We start from the raw sequence: 14592 nt of genomic DNA, 5'->3' as shown, positions 1-14592 counted from the left end.
TTGGTCTCGGGAGACAGGAACGCCGAACACATAGCCATGGTCTCGGGAGACAGGAACGCTGAACACAGAGCCTTGGTCTTGTGGGCAGGAATGCTGAACACAGAGCCTTGGTCTTCGGAGACAGGAATGCTGAACACAGAGCCTTGGTCTCGGGAGACAGGAACGCTGAACACAGAGACTTGGTCTTGGGAGACTGGAACGCTGAACACAGAGCCTTGGTCTTGGGAGACAGGAACATTGAACACAGAGCTTTGGTCTCGGGAGACAGGAATGCTGAACACAGAGCCTTGGTCTCGGGAGACAGGAACGCTGAACACAGAGCCTTGGGAGACAGGAATGCCGAGCACAGAGCCTTTGCCTTGGGAGACAGGAACTCTGAACACAGAGTCTTGGTCTTGGGAGACAGGAACGCTGAACACAGAGCCTTGGTCTTGGGAGACAGGAACACTGAACACAGAGCTTTGGTCTCGGGAGACAGGAATGCTGAACACAGAGCCTTGGTCTCGGGAGACAGGAACGACGAACACAGAGCCTTGGTCTCGGGAGACAGGAATGCTGAACACAGAGCCTTGGGAGACAGTAAGGCCGAGCACAGAGCCTTGGGCTCGGGAGACAGGAACGCTGAGCACAGAGCCTTGGTCTTGGGGGCTGGAATGCTGAACACAGAGCCTTGGTCTCGGGAGACAGGAATTCTGAACACAGAGCCTTGGGAGACAGGAATGCCGAGCACAGAGCCTTTGCCTTGGGAGACAGGAACGCTGAACACAGAGTCTTGGTCTTGGGAGACAGGAACGCTGAACACAGAGCCTTGGTCTTGGGAGACAGGAACACTGAACACAGAGCTTTGGTCTCGGGAGACAGGAATGCTGAACAGCCAGCCTTGGGAGACAGGATCGACGACACAGAGCCTTGGTCTCGGGAGACAGGAACGCTGAACACAGAGCCTTGGTCTTGGGAGACAGGAACGCTGAACACAGAGCGTTGGTCTCGGGGGACAGGAATGCTGAACACAGAGCCTTGGTCTCGGGAGACAGGAATGCTGAACATAGAGCCTTGGGAGACAGGAATGCCGAGCACAGACCCTTGGCCTTGGGAGACAGGAACGCTGAACGCAGAGCCTTGGTCTCGGGAGACAGGAATGCTGAGCACAGAGCCTTGGTCTCGGGAGACAGGAACGCTGAACACAGAGCCTTGGTCTTGGGAGACAGGAACACTGAACATAGAGCTTTTGTCTCGGGAGACAGGAATGCTGAACACAGAGCCTTGGGAGACAGGAATGCTGAACACAGTACCTTGGTCTCGGGAGACAGGAACGCTGAACACAGAGCTTTGGTCTCGGGAGACAGGAACACTGAACACAGAGCCTTGGTCTCGGGAGACAGGAACGCCGAACACATAGCCATGGTCTCGGGATACAGGAACGCTGAACACAGAGCCTTGGGAGACAGGAATGCCGAACACAGTGCCTTGGTCTCGGGAGACAGGAACGACGAACACAGAGCCTTGGTCTCGGGAGACAGGAATGCTGAACACAGAGCCTTGGGAGACAGGAATGCCGAGCACAGAGCCTTGGCCTTGGGAGACAGGAACGCTGAACGCAGAGCCTTGGTCTCGGGTGACAGGAATGCTGAACACAGAGCCTTGGCCTTGGGAGACAGGAATGCCGAGCACAGAGCCTTGGTCTCGGGAGACAGGAATGCTGAACACAGAGCCTTGGCCTTGGGAGACAGGAACGCTGAACACAGAGCCTTGGTCTCGGGAGCCTGGAATGCTGAACACAGAGCCTTGGTCTCGGGATTCAGGAACGCTGAACACAGAGCCTTGGCCTTGGGAGACAGGAATTCTGAACACAGAGCCTTGGTCTCGGGGGACAGGAACGCTGAACACAGAGCCTTGGTCTTGGGACACAGGAACAACGAACACAGAGCCTTGGTCTCGGGGGACAGGAATGCTGAACACAGAGCCTTGGTCTCGGGAGACAGGAACGACGAACACAGAGCCTTGGTCTCGGGAGACAGGAACGCTGAACACAGAGCCTTGGGAGACAGGAATGCCGAGCACAGAGCCTTGGCATTGGGAGACAGGAACGCTGAACACAGAGCCTTGGTCTCGGGAGACAGGAACGCTGAACACAGAGCCTTGGTCTCGGGAGACAGGAACGCTGAACACAGAGCCGTGGGAGACAGGAATGCCGAGCTCAGAGCCTTGGCCGTGGGAGACAGGAACGCTGAACACAGAGCCTTGGTCTCGGGAGACAGGAACGCTGAACACAGAGCCTTGGTCTCAGGAGACAGGAACGCTGAACACAGTGCCTTGGGAGACAGGAATGCCGAGCACATAGCCTTGGCCTTGGGAGACAGGAACGCTGAACACAGAGCCTTGGTCTCGGGAGACAGGAATGCTGAACACAGAGCCTTGGTCTCGGGAGACAGGAACGCTGAACACAGAGCCTTGGTCTCGGGAGACAGGAACGCTGAACACAGAGCCTTGATCTTGGGAGACAGGACCGCTGAACACAGAGCCTTGGTCTCGGGGGACAGGAATGCTGAACACAGAGCCTTGGTCTCGGGAGACAGGAACGACGAACACAGAGCCTTGGTCTCGGGAGACAGGAATGCTGAACACAGAGCCTTGGGAGACAGGAAGGCCGAGCACAGAGCCTTGGTCTCGGGAGACAGGAACGCTGAGCACAGAGCCTTGGTCTCGAGAGACAGCAACGACGACACAGAGCCTTGGTCTCGAGAGACAGGAACGACGAACACAGAGCCTTGTTCTCGGGAGACTGGAACTACGAACACAGAGCCTTGGTCTCGGGAGACAGGTACGCTGAACACAGAGCCTTGGGAGACAGGAATGCCGAGCACAGAGCCTTGGCCTTGGGAGACAGGAACGCTGAACACAGAGCCTTGGTCTCGGGAGACAGGAACGCTGAACACAGAGCCTTAGTCTCGGGAGACAGGAACGCTGAACACAGAGCCTTGGGAGACAGGAATGCCGAGCTCAGAGCCTTGGCCGTGGGAGACAGGAACGCTGAACACAGAGCCTTGGTCTCGGGAGACAGGAACGCTGAACACAGAGACTTGGTCTCGGGAGACAGGAACGCTGAACACAGAGCCTTGGTCTCGGGAGACAGGAACGCTGAACACAGAGCCTTGGTCTCGGGAGACAGGAACGCTGAACACAGAGCCTTGATCTCGGGAGACAGGAACGCTGAACACAGAGCCTTGGTCTCGGGGGACAGGAATGCTGAACACAGAGCCTTGGTCTCGGGAGACAGGAACGACGAACACAGAGCCTTGGTCTCGGGAGACAGGAACGCTGAGCACAGAGCCTTGGTCTCGAGAGACAGGAAAGACGAACACAGAGCCTTGGTCTCGGGAGACTGGAACTACGAACACAGAGCCTTGGTCTCGGGAGACAGGAACGCTGAACACAGAGCCTTGGTCTCGGGAGACAGGAACGCTGAACACAGAGCCGTGGGAGACAGGAATGCCGAGCTCAGAGCCTTGGCCGTGGGAGACAGTAACGCTGAACACAGAGCCTTGGTCTCGGGAGACAGGAACGCTGAACACAGAGCCTTGGTCTCAGGAGACAGGAACGCTGAACACAGTGCCTTGGGAGACAGGAATGCCGAGCACATAGCCTTGGCCTTGGGAGACAGGAACGCTGAACACAGAGCCTTGGTCTCGGGAGACAGGAACGCTGAACACAGAGCCTTGGTCTCGGGAGACAGGAACGCTGAACACAGAGCCTTGGTCTCGGGAGACAGGAACGCTGAACACAGAGCCTTGATCTTGGGAGACAGGAACGCTGAACACAGAGCCTTGGTCACGGGGGACAGGAATGCTGAACACAGAGCCTTGGTCTCGGGAGACAGGAACGACGAACACAGAGCCTTGGTCTCGGGAGACAGGAATGCTGAACACAGAGCCTTGGGAGACAGGAAGGCCGAGCACAGAGCCTTGGTCTCGGGAGACAGGAACGCTGAGCACAGAGCCTTGGTCTCGAGAGACAGCAACGACGACACAGAGCCTTGGTCTCGAGAGACAGGAACGACGAACACAGAGCCTTGTTCTCGGGAGACTGGAACTACGAACACAGAGCCTTGGTCTCGGGAGACAGGAACGCTGAACACAGAGCCTTGGGAGACAGGAATGCCGAGCACAGAGCCTTGGCCTTGGGAGACAGGAACGCTGAACACAGAGCCTTGGTCTCGGGAGACAGGAACGCTGAACACAGAGCCTTAGTCTCGGGAGACAGGAACGCTGAACACAGAGCCTTGGGAGACAGGAATGCCGAGCTCAGAGCCTTGGCCGTGGGAGACAGGAACGCTGAACACAGAGCCTTGGTCTCGGGAGACAGGAACGCTGAACACAGAGACTTGGTCTCGGGAGACAGGAACGCTGAACACAGAGCCTTGGTCTCGGGAGACAGGAACGCTGAACACAGAGCCTTGGTCTCGGGAGACAGGAACGCTGAACACAGAGCCTTGATCTCGGGAGACAGGAACGCTGAACACAGAGCCTTGGTCTCGGGGGACAGGAATGCTGAACACAGAGCCTTGGTCTCGGGAGATAGGAACGACGAACACAGAGCCTTGGTCTCGGGAGACAGGAACGCTGAGCACAGAGCCTTGGTCTCGAGAGACAGGAACGACGAACAGAGAGCCTTGGTCTCGGGAGACTGGAACTACGAACACAGAGCCTTGGTCTCGGGAGACAGGAACGCTGAACACAGAGCCTTGGTCTCGAGAGACAGGAACGACGACACAGAGCCTTGGTCTCGGGAGACAGGAATGCTGAACACAGAGCCTTGGTCTCGGGAGACAGGAACGCTGAACACAGAGCCTTGGTCTCGGGAGACAGGAACGCTGAACACAGAGCCTTGGTCTCGGGAGACAGGAACGCAGAACACAGAGACTTGGTCTCGGGAGACAGGAACGCTGAACACAGAGCCTTGGTCTCGGGAGACAGGAATGCTGAACACAGAGCCTTGGTCTCGGGAGACAGGAACGCTGAACACAGAGCCTTGTTCTTGGGTGACAGGAACGCTGAACACAGAGTCTTGGTCTCGGGAGACAGGAACGCTGAACACAGAGCCTTGGTCTCGGGAGACAGGAACGCTGAACACAGAGCCTTGGTCTCGGGAGACAGGAACGCTGAACACAGAGCCTTGGTCTTGGGAGACAGGAATGCTGAACACAGAGCTTTGGGAGACAGGAATGCCGAGCACAGAGCCTTGGCCTTGGGAGACATGAACGCTGAACACAGAGCTTTGGTCTCGGTAGACAGGAACGCTGAACACAGAGCCTTGGTCTGCGGTGACAGGAACGCTGAACACAGAGTCTTGGTCTCGGGAGACAGGAACGCTGAACACAGAGCCTTGGTCTCGGGAGACAGGAACGCTGAACACAGAGCCTTGGTCTTGGGAGAGAGGAACACTGAACACAGAGCTTTTGTCTCGGGAGACAGGAATGCTGAACACAGAGCCTTGGGAGACAGGAATGCCGAGCACAGAGCCTTGGCCTTGGGAGACAGGAACGCTGAACACAGAGCCTTGGTCTCAGGGGACAGGAACGCTGAACACAGAGCTTTGGTCTCGGGAGACAGGAATGCCGAACACAGAGCCTTGGTCTCGGGAGACAGGAACGCCGAACACATAGCCATAGTCTCGGGAGACAGGAACGCTGAACACAGAGCCTTGGTCTTGGGGGCAGGAATGCTGAACACAGAGCCTTGGTCTCGGGAGACAGGAATGCTGAACACAGAGCCTTGTTCTCGGGAGACAGCAACACTGAACACAGAGCTTTGGTCTCGGGAGACAGGAATGCTGAACACAGAGCCTTGTTCTCGGGAGACAGGAACACTGAACACAGAGCCTTGGGAGACAGGAATGCCGAGCACAGAGCCTTTGCCTTGGGAGACAGGAACGGTGAACACAGAGTCTTGGTCTTGGGAGACAGGAACGCTGAACACAGAGCCTTGGTCTTGGGAGACAGGAACACTGAACACAGAGCTTTGGTCTCGGGAGACAGGAATGCTGAACACCGAGCCTTGGGAGACAGGATCGACGACACAGAGCCTTGGTCTCGGGAGACAGGAACGCTGAACACAGAGCCTTGGTCTTGGGAGACAGGAACGCTGAACACAGAGCCTTGGTCTCGGGGGACAGGAATGCTGAACACAGAGCCTTGGTCTCGGGAGACAGGAATGCTGAACATAGAGCCTTGGGAGACAGGAATGCCGAGCACAGAGCCTTGGCCTTGGGATACAGGAACGCTGAAAACAGAGCCTTGGTCTCGGGAGACAGTAATGCCGAACACAAAGCCTTGGTCTTGGGAGACAGGAATGCTGAACACAGAGCCTTGGTCTCAGGGGACAGGAACGCTGAACACAGATCGCTGGTCTCGGGAGACAGGAATGCCGAACACAAAGCCTTGGTCTTGGGAGACAGGAATGCCGAACACAAAGCCTTGGTCTCGGGAGACAGGAACGACGAACACAGAGCCTTGGTATCGGGAGACAGAAATGCTGAACACAGAGCCTTGGGAGACAGGAATGCCGAGCACAGAGCCTTGGCCTTGGGAGACAGGAACGCTGAACGCTGAGCCCTGGTCTCGGGACACAGGAATGCTGAACACAGAGCCTTGGCCTTGGGAGACAGGAATGCCGAGCACAGAGCCTTGGTCTCAGGAGACAGGAACGACAAACACAGAGCCTTGGTCTCGGGAGACAGGAACTCTGAACACAGAGCCTTGGTCTCGGGAGACAGGAACGCTGAACACAGAGCCTTGGTCTCGGGAGACAGGAATGCTGAACACAGAGCCTTGGTCTCGGGAGACAGCAACGACGAACACAGAGCCTTGGCCTTGGGAGACTGGAATGCTGAACACAGAGCTTTGGTCTCGGGAGACAGGAACGACGAACACAGAGCCTTGGTCTCGGGAGACAGGAACGCTGAACACAGAGCCTTCGCCTTCGGAGACAGGAATGTTGAACACAGAGACTTGGCCTTGGGAGTCAGGAACGACGACACAGAGCCTTGGTCTCGGGGGACAGGAACGCTGAACACAGAGCCTTGGTCTCGGGAGACAGGAATGCTGAACACAGAGCCTTGGTCTCGGGAGACAGGAATGCTGAACACAGAGCCTTGGGAGACAGGAATGCCGAGCACAGAGCCTTTGCCTTGGGAGACAGGAACGCTGAACACAGAGTCTTGGTCTTGGGAGACAGGAACGCTGAACACAGAGCCTTGGTCTTGGGAGACAGGAACACTGAACACAGAGCTTTGGTCTCGGGAGACAGGAATGCTGAACACAGAGCCTTGGGAGACAGGATCGACGACACAGAGCCTTGGTCTCGGGAGACAGGAACGCTGAACACAGAGCCTTGGTCTTGGGAGACAGGAACGCTGAACACAGAGCCTTGGTCTCGGGGGACAGGAATGCTGAACACAGAGCCTTGGTCTCGGGAGACTGGAACTACGAACACAGAGCCTTGGTCTCGGGAGACAGGAATGCTGAACACAGAGCCTTGGTCTCGGGAGACAGGAACGCTGAACACAGAGCCTTGGCCTTGGGAGACAGGAATGCTGAACACAGAGCCTTGGTCTCGGGAGACAGGAACGCTGAACACAGAGCCTTGGTCTCGGGAGACAGGAACGCAGAACACAGAGCCTTGGTCTCGGGAGACAGGAACGCTGAACACAGAGCCTTGGCCTTGGGAGACAGGAATGCTGAACACAGAGCCTTTGTCTCGGGAGACAGGAACGCTGAACACAGAGTCCTGGTCTCGGGAGACAGGAACGCTGAACACAGAGCCTTGGTCTCGGGAGACAGGAATGCTGAACACAGAGCCTTGGTCTCGGGAGACAGGAACGCTGAACACAGAGCCTTGGTCTTGGGTGACAGGAACGCTGAACACAGAGTCTTGGTCTCGGGAGACAGGAACGCTGAACACAGAGCCTTGGTCTCGGGAGACAGGAATGCTGAACCCAGAGCTTTGGGAGACAGGAATGCCGAGCACAGAGCCTTGGCCTTGGGTGACAGGAACGCTGAACACAGAGCCTTGGTCTCGGTAGACAGGAACGCTGAACACAGAGCCTTGGTCTGCGGTGACAGGAACGCTGAACACAGAGTCTTGGTCTCGGGAGACAGGAACGCTGAACACAGAGCCTTGGTCTTGGGAGACAGGAACACTGAACACAGAGCTTTTGTCTCGGGTGACAGGAATGCTGAACACAGAGCCTTGGGAGACAGGAATGCCGAGCACAGAGCCTTGGCCTTGGGAGACAGGAACGCTGAACGCAGAGCCTTGGTCTCGGGAGACAGGAATGCCGAACACAGAGCCTTGGTCTCGGGAGACAGGAACGCCGAACACATAGCCATGGTCTCGGGAGACAGGAACGCTGAACACAGAGCCTTGGTCTTGTGGGCAGGAATGCTGAACACAGAGCCTTGGTCTTCGGAGACAGGAATGCTGAACACAGAGCCTTGGTCTCGGGAGACAGGAACGCTGAACACAGAGACTTGGTCTTGGGAGACTGGAACGCTGAACACAGAGCCTTGGTCTTGGGAGACAGGAACATTGAACACAGAGCTTTGGTCTCGGGAGACAGGAATGCTGAACACAGAGCCTTGGTCTCGGGAGACAGGAATGCTGAACACAGAGCCTTGGGAGACAGGAATGCCGAGCACAGAGCCTTTGCCTTGGGAGACAGGAACTCTGAACACAGAGTCTTGGTCTTGGGAGACAGGAACGCTGAACACAGAGCCTTGGTCTTGGGAGACAGGAACACTGAACACAGAGCTTTGGTCTCGGGAGACAGGAATGCTGAACACAGAGCCTTGGTCTCGGGAGACAGGAACGACGAACACAGAGCCTTGGTCTCGGGAGACAGGAATGCTGAACACAGAGCCTTGGGAGACAGTAAGGCCGAGCACAGAGCCTTGGGCTCGGGAGACAGGAACGCTGAGCACAGAGCCTTGGTCTCGAGAGACAGGAACGACGACACAGAGCCTTGGTCTCGAGAGACAGGAACGACGAACACAGAGCCTTGGTCTCGGGAGACTGGAACTACGAACACAGAGCCTTGGTCTCGGGAGACAGGAACGCTGAATACAGAGCCTTGGCAGACAGGAATGCCGAGCACAGAGCCTTGGCCTTGGGAGACAGGAACGCTGAACACAGAGCCTTGGTCTCGGGAGACAGGAACGCTGAACACAGAGCCTTGGTCTCGGGAGACAGGAACGCTGAACACAGAGCCTTGGGAGACAGGAATGCCGAGCTCAGAGCCTTGGCCGTGGGAGACAGGAACGCTGAACACAGAGCCTTGGTCTCGGGAGACAGGAACGCTGAACACAGAGCCTTGGTCTCAGGAGACAGGAACGCTGAACACAGTGCCTTGGGAGACAGGAATGCCGAGCACATAGCCTTGGCCTTGGGAGACAGGAACGCTGAACACAGAGCCTTGGTCTCGGGAGACAGGAACGCTGAACACCGAGACTTGGTCTCAGGAGACAGGAACGCTGAACACAGAGCCTTGGTCTCGGGAGACAGGAACGCTGAACACAGAGCCTTGGTCTCGGGAGACAGGAACGCTGAACACAGAGCCTTGATCTTGGGAGACAGGAACGCTGAACACAGAGCCTTGGTCTCGGGGGACAGGAATGCTGAACACAGAGCCTTGGTCTCGGGAGACAGGAACGACGAACACAGAGCCTTGGTCTCGGGAGACAGGAATGCTGAACACAGAGCCTTGGTCTCGGGGGACAGGAATGCTGAACACAGAGCCTTGGCCTTGGGAGACAGGAAGGCCGAGCACAGAGCCTTGGTCTCGGGAGACAGGAACGCTGAGCACAGAGCCTTGGTCTCGAGAGACAGGAACGACGACACAGAGCCTTGGTCTCGAGAGACAGGAACGATGAACACAGAGCCTTGCTCTCGGGAGACTGGAACTACGAACACAGAGCCTTGGTCTCGGGAGACAGGAACGCTGAACACAGAGCCTTGGTCTCGGGAGACAGGAACGCTGAACACAGAGCCTTGGCCTTGGGTGACAGGAATGCTGAACACAGAGCCTTGGTCTCGGGAGACAGGAACGCAGAACACAGAGCCTTGGTCTCGAGAGACAGGAACGACGACACAGAGCCTTGGTCTCGGGAGACAGGAATGCTGAACACAGAGCCTTGGCCTTGGGAGACAGGAATGCTGAACACAGAGCCTTGGTCTCGGGAGACAGGAACGCTGAACACAGAGCCTTGGTTTCGGGAGACAGGAACGCAGAACACAGAGCCTTGGTCTCGGGAGACAGGAACGCTGAACACAGAGCCTTGGCCTTGGGAGACAGGAATGCTGAACACAGAGCCTTGGTCTCGGGAGACAGGAACGCTGAACACAGAGTCTTGGTCTCGGGAGACAGGAACGCTGAACACAGAGCCTTGGTCTCGGGAGACAGGAATGCTGAACACAGAGCCTTGGTCTCGGGAGACAGGAACGCTGAACACAGAGTCTTGTTCTTGGGTGTCAGGAACGCTGAACACAGAGTCTTGGTCTCGGGAGACAGGAACGCTGATCACAGAGCCTTGGTCTCGGGAGACAGGAACGCTGAACACAGAGCCTTGGTCTGCGGTGACAGGAACGCTGAACACAGAGTCTTGGGAGACAGGAATGCCGAGCACAGAGCCTTGGCCTTGGGAGACAGGAACGCTGAACACAGAGCCTTGGTCTCGGTAGACAGGAACGCTGAACACAGAGCCTTGGTCTGCGGTGACAGGAACGCTGAACACAGAGTCTTGGTCTCGGGAGACAGGAACGCTGAACACAGAGCCTTGGTCTCGGGAGACAGGAACGCTGAACACAGAGCTTTGGTCTCGGGAGACAGGAATGCTGAACACCGAGCCTTGGGAGACAGGATCGACGACACAGAGCCTTGGTCTCGGGAGACAGGAACGCTGAACACAGAGCCTTGGACTTGGGAGACAGGAACGCTGAACACAGAGCCTTGGTCTCGGGGGACAGGAATGCTGAACACAGAGCCTTGGTCTCAGGAGACAGGAATGCTGAACATAGAGACTTGGGAGACAGGAATGCCGAGCACAGACCCTTGGCCTTGGGAGACAGGAACGCTGAACGCAGAGCCTTGGTCTCGGGAGACAGGAATGCTGAGCACAGAGCCTTGGCCTTGGGAGACAGGAACGCTGAAAACAGAGCCTTGGTCTCTGGAGACAGTAATGCCGAACACAAAGCCTTGGTCTTGGGAGACAGGAACGCCAAACACATAGCCTTGGTCTCGGGAGACAGGAATGCTGAACACAGAGCCTTGGGAGACAGGAATGCCGAGCACAGAGCCTTGGCCTTGGGAGACAGGAACGCTGAACGCTGAGCCCTGGTCTCGGGACACAGGAATGCTGAACACAGAGCCTTGGCCTTGGGAGACAGGAATGCCGAGCACAGAGCCTTGGTCTCAGGAGACAGGAACGACAAACACAGAGCCTTGGTCTCGGGAGACAGGAACTCTGAACACAGAGCCTTGGTCTCGGGAGACAGGAACGCTGAACACAGAGCCTTGGTCTCGGGGGACAGGAACGACAAACACAGAGCCTTGGTCTCGGGAGCCAGGAACTCTGAACACAGAGCCTTGGTCTCGGGAGACAGGAATGCTGAACACAGAGCCTTGGTCTCGGGAGACAGCAACGACGAACACAGAGCCTTGGTCTCGGGAGACAGGAACGCTGAACACAGAGCCTTGGTCTCGGGAGACAGCAACGACGAACACAGAGCCTTGGCCTTGGGAGACTGGAATGCTGAACACAGAGCTTTGGTCTCGGGAGACAGGAACGACGAACACAGAGCCTTGGTCTCGGGAGACAGGAATGCTGAACACAGAGCCTTGGCCTTGGGAGTCAGGAACGACGACACAGAGCCTTGGTCTCGGGGGAAAGGAACGCTGAACACAGAGCCTTGGTCTCGGTAGACAGGAATGCTGAACACAGAGCCTTGGGAGACAGGAATGCCGAGCACAGAGCCTTTGCCTTGGGAGACAGGAACGCTGAACACAGAGTCTTGGTCTTGGGAGACAGGAACGCTGAACACAGAGCCTTGGTCTTGGGAGACAGGAACACTGAACACAGAGCTTTGGTCTCGGGAGACAGGAATGCTGAACACAGAGCCTTGGGAGACAGGATCGACGACACAGAGCCTTGGTCTCGGGAGACAGGAACGCTGAACACAGAGCCTTGGTCTTGGGAGACAGGAACGCTGAACACAGAGCCTTGGTCTCGGGGGACAGGAATGCTGAACACAGAGCCTTGGTCTTGGGAGACTGGAACTACGAACACAGAGCCTTGGTCTCGGGAGACAGGAACGACGACACAGAGCCTTGGTCTCGGGAGACAGGAATGCTGAACACAGAGCCTTGGTCTCGGGAGACAGGAACGCTGAACACAGAGCCTTGGCCTTGGGAGACAGGAATGCTGAACACAGAGCCTTGGTCTCGGGAGACAGGAACGCTGAACACAGAGCCTTGGTCTCGGGAGACAGGAACGCAGAACACAGAGCCTTGGTCTCGGGAGACAGGAACGCTGAACACAGAGCCTTGGCCTTGGGAGACAGGAATGCTGAACACAGAGCCTTTGTCTCGGGAGACAGGAACGCTGAACACAGAGTCCTGGTCTCGGGAGACAGGAACGCTGAACACAGAGCCTTGGTCTCGGGAGACAGGAATGCTGAACACAGAGCCTTGGTCTCGGGAGACAGGAACGCTGAACACAGAGCCTTGGTCTTGGGTGACAGGAACGCTGAACACAGAGTCTTGGTCTCGGGAGACAGGAACGCTGAACACAGAGCCTTGGTCTCGGGAAACAGGAATGCTGAACCCAGAGCTTTGGGAGACAGGAATGCCGAGCACAGAGCCTTGGCCCTGGGTGACAGGAACGCTGAACACAGAGCCTTGGTCTCGGTAGACAGGAACGCTGAACACAGAGCCTTGGTCTGCGGTGACAGGAACGCTGAACACAGAGTCTTGGTCTCGGGAGACAGGAACGCTGAACACAGAGCCTTGGTCTCGGGAGACAGGAACGCTGAACACAGAGCCTTGGTCTTGGGAGACAGGAACACTGAACACAGAGCTTTTGTCTCGGGAGACAGGAATGCTGAACACAGAGCCTTGGGAGACAGGAATGCCGAGCACAGAGCCTTGGCCTTGGGAGACAGGAACGCTGAACACAGAGCTTTGGTCTCGGGAGACAGGAATGCCGAACACAGAGCCTTGGTCTCGGGAGACAGGAACGCCGAACACATAGCCATGGTCTCGGGAGACAGGAACGCTGAACACAGAGCCTTGGCCTTGGGAGACAGGAATGCTGAACACAGAGCCTTGGTCTCGGGAGACAGGAACGCTGAACACAGAGACTTGGTCTTGGAAGACTGGAACACTGAACACAGAGCCTTGGTCTTGGGAGACAGGAACACTGAACACAGAGCTTTGGTCTCGGGAGACAGGAATGCTGAACACAGAGCCTTGGTCTCGGGAGACAGGAATGCTGAACACAGAGCCTTGGGAGACAGGAATGCCGAGCACAGAGCCTTTGCCTTGGGAGACAGGAACTCTGAACACAGAGCCTTGGTCTTGGGAGACAGGAACACTGAACACAGAGCTTTGGTCTCGGGAGACAGGAATGCTGAACACAGAGCCTTGGGAGACAGGATCGACGACACAGAGCCTTGGTCTCGGGAGACAGGAACGCTGAACACAAAGCCTTGTTCTCGGGGGACAGGAATGCTGAACACAGAGCCTTGGTCTCGGGAGACAGGAATGCTGAACATAGAGCCTTGGGAGACAGGAATGCCGAGCACAGACCCTTGGCCTTGGGAGACAGGAACGCTGAACGCAGAGCCTTGGTCTCGGGAGACAGGAATGCTGAGCACAGAGCCTTGGCCTTGGGAGACAGGAACGCTGAAAACAGAGCCTTGGTCTCGGGAGACAGTAATGCCGAACACAAAGCCTTGGTCTTGGGAGACAGGAACGCCGAACACATAGCCTTGGTCTCGGGAGACAGGAATGCTGAACACCTAGCCTTGGTCTCGGGAGACAGGAATGCTGAACACAGAGCCTTGGTCTCAGGGGACAGGAACGCTGAACACAGAGCGCTGGTCTCGGGAGACAGGAATGCCGAACACAGAGCCTTGGTCGTGGGAGACAGGAACGCCGAAAACAGAGCCTTGGTCTCGGGAGACAGGAACGACGAACACAGAGCCTTGGTCTTGGGAGACAGGAACGCTGAACACAGAGCCTTGGGAGACAGGAATGCCGAGCACAGAGCCTTGGCCTTGGGAGACAGGAACGCTGAACGCTGAGCCCTAGTCTCGGGACACAGGAATGCTGAACACAGAGCCTTGGCCTTGGGAGACAGGAATGCCGAGCACAGAGCCTTGGCCTTGGGAGTCAGGAACGACGACACAGAGCCTTGGTCTCGGGAGACAGGAACGCTGAACACAGAGCCTTGGTCTCGGGTGACAGGAATGCTGAACACAGAGCCTTGGTCTCGGGAGACAGGAACGACGAACACAGAGCCTTGGCCTTGGGAGACTGGAA

This window comes from Hypanus sabinus, chromosome 8, assembly GCF_030144855.1.
Source record: "Hypanus sabinus isolate sHypSab1 chromosome 8, sHypSab1.hap1, whole genome shotgun sequence".
Taxonomy (NCBI): domain Eukaryota; kingdom Metazoa; phylum Chordata; class Chondrichthyes; order Myliobatiformes; family Dasyatidae; genus Hypanus; species Hypanus sabinus.
Note: the sequence above shows the minus strand (reverse complement) of the source record.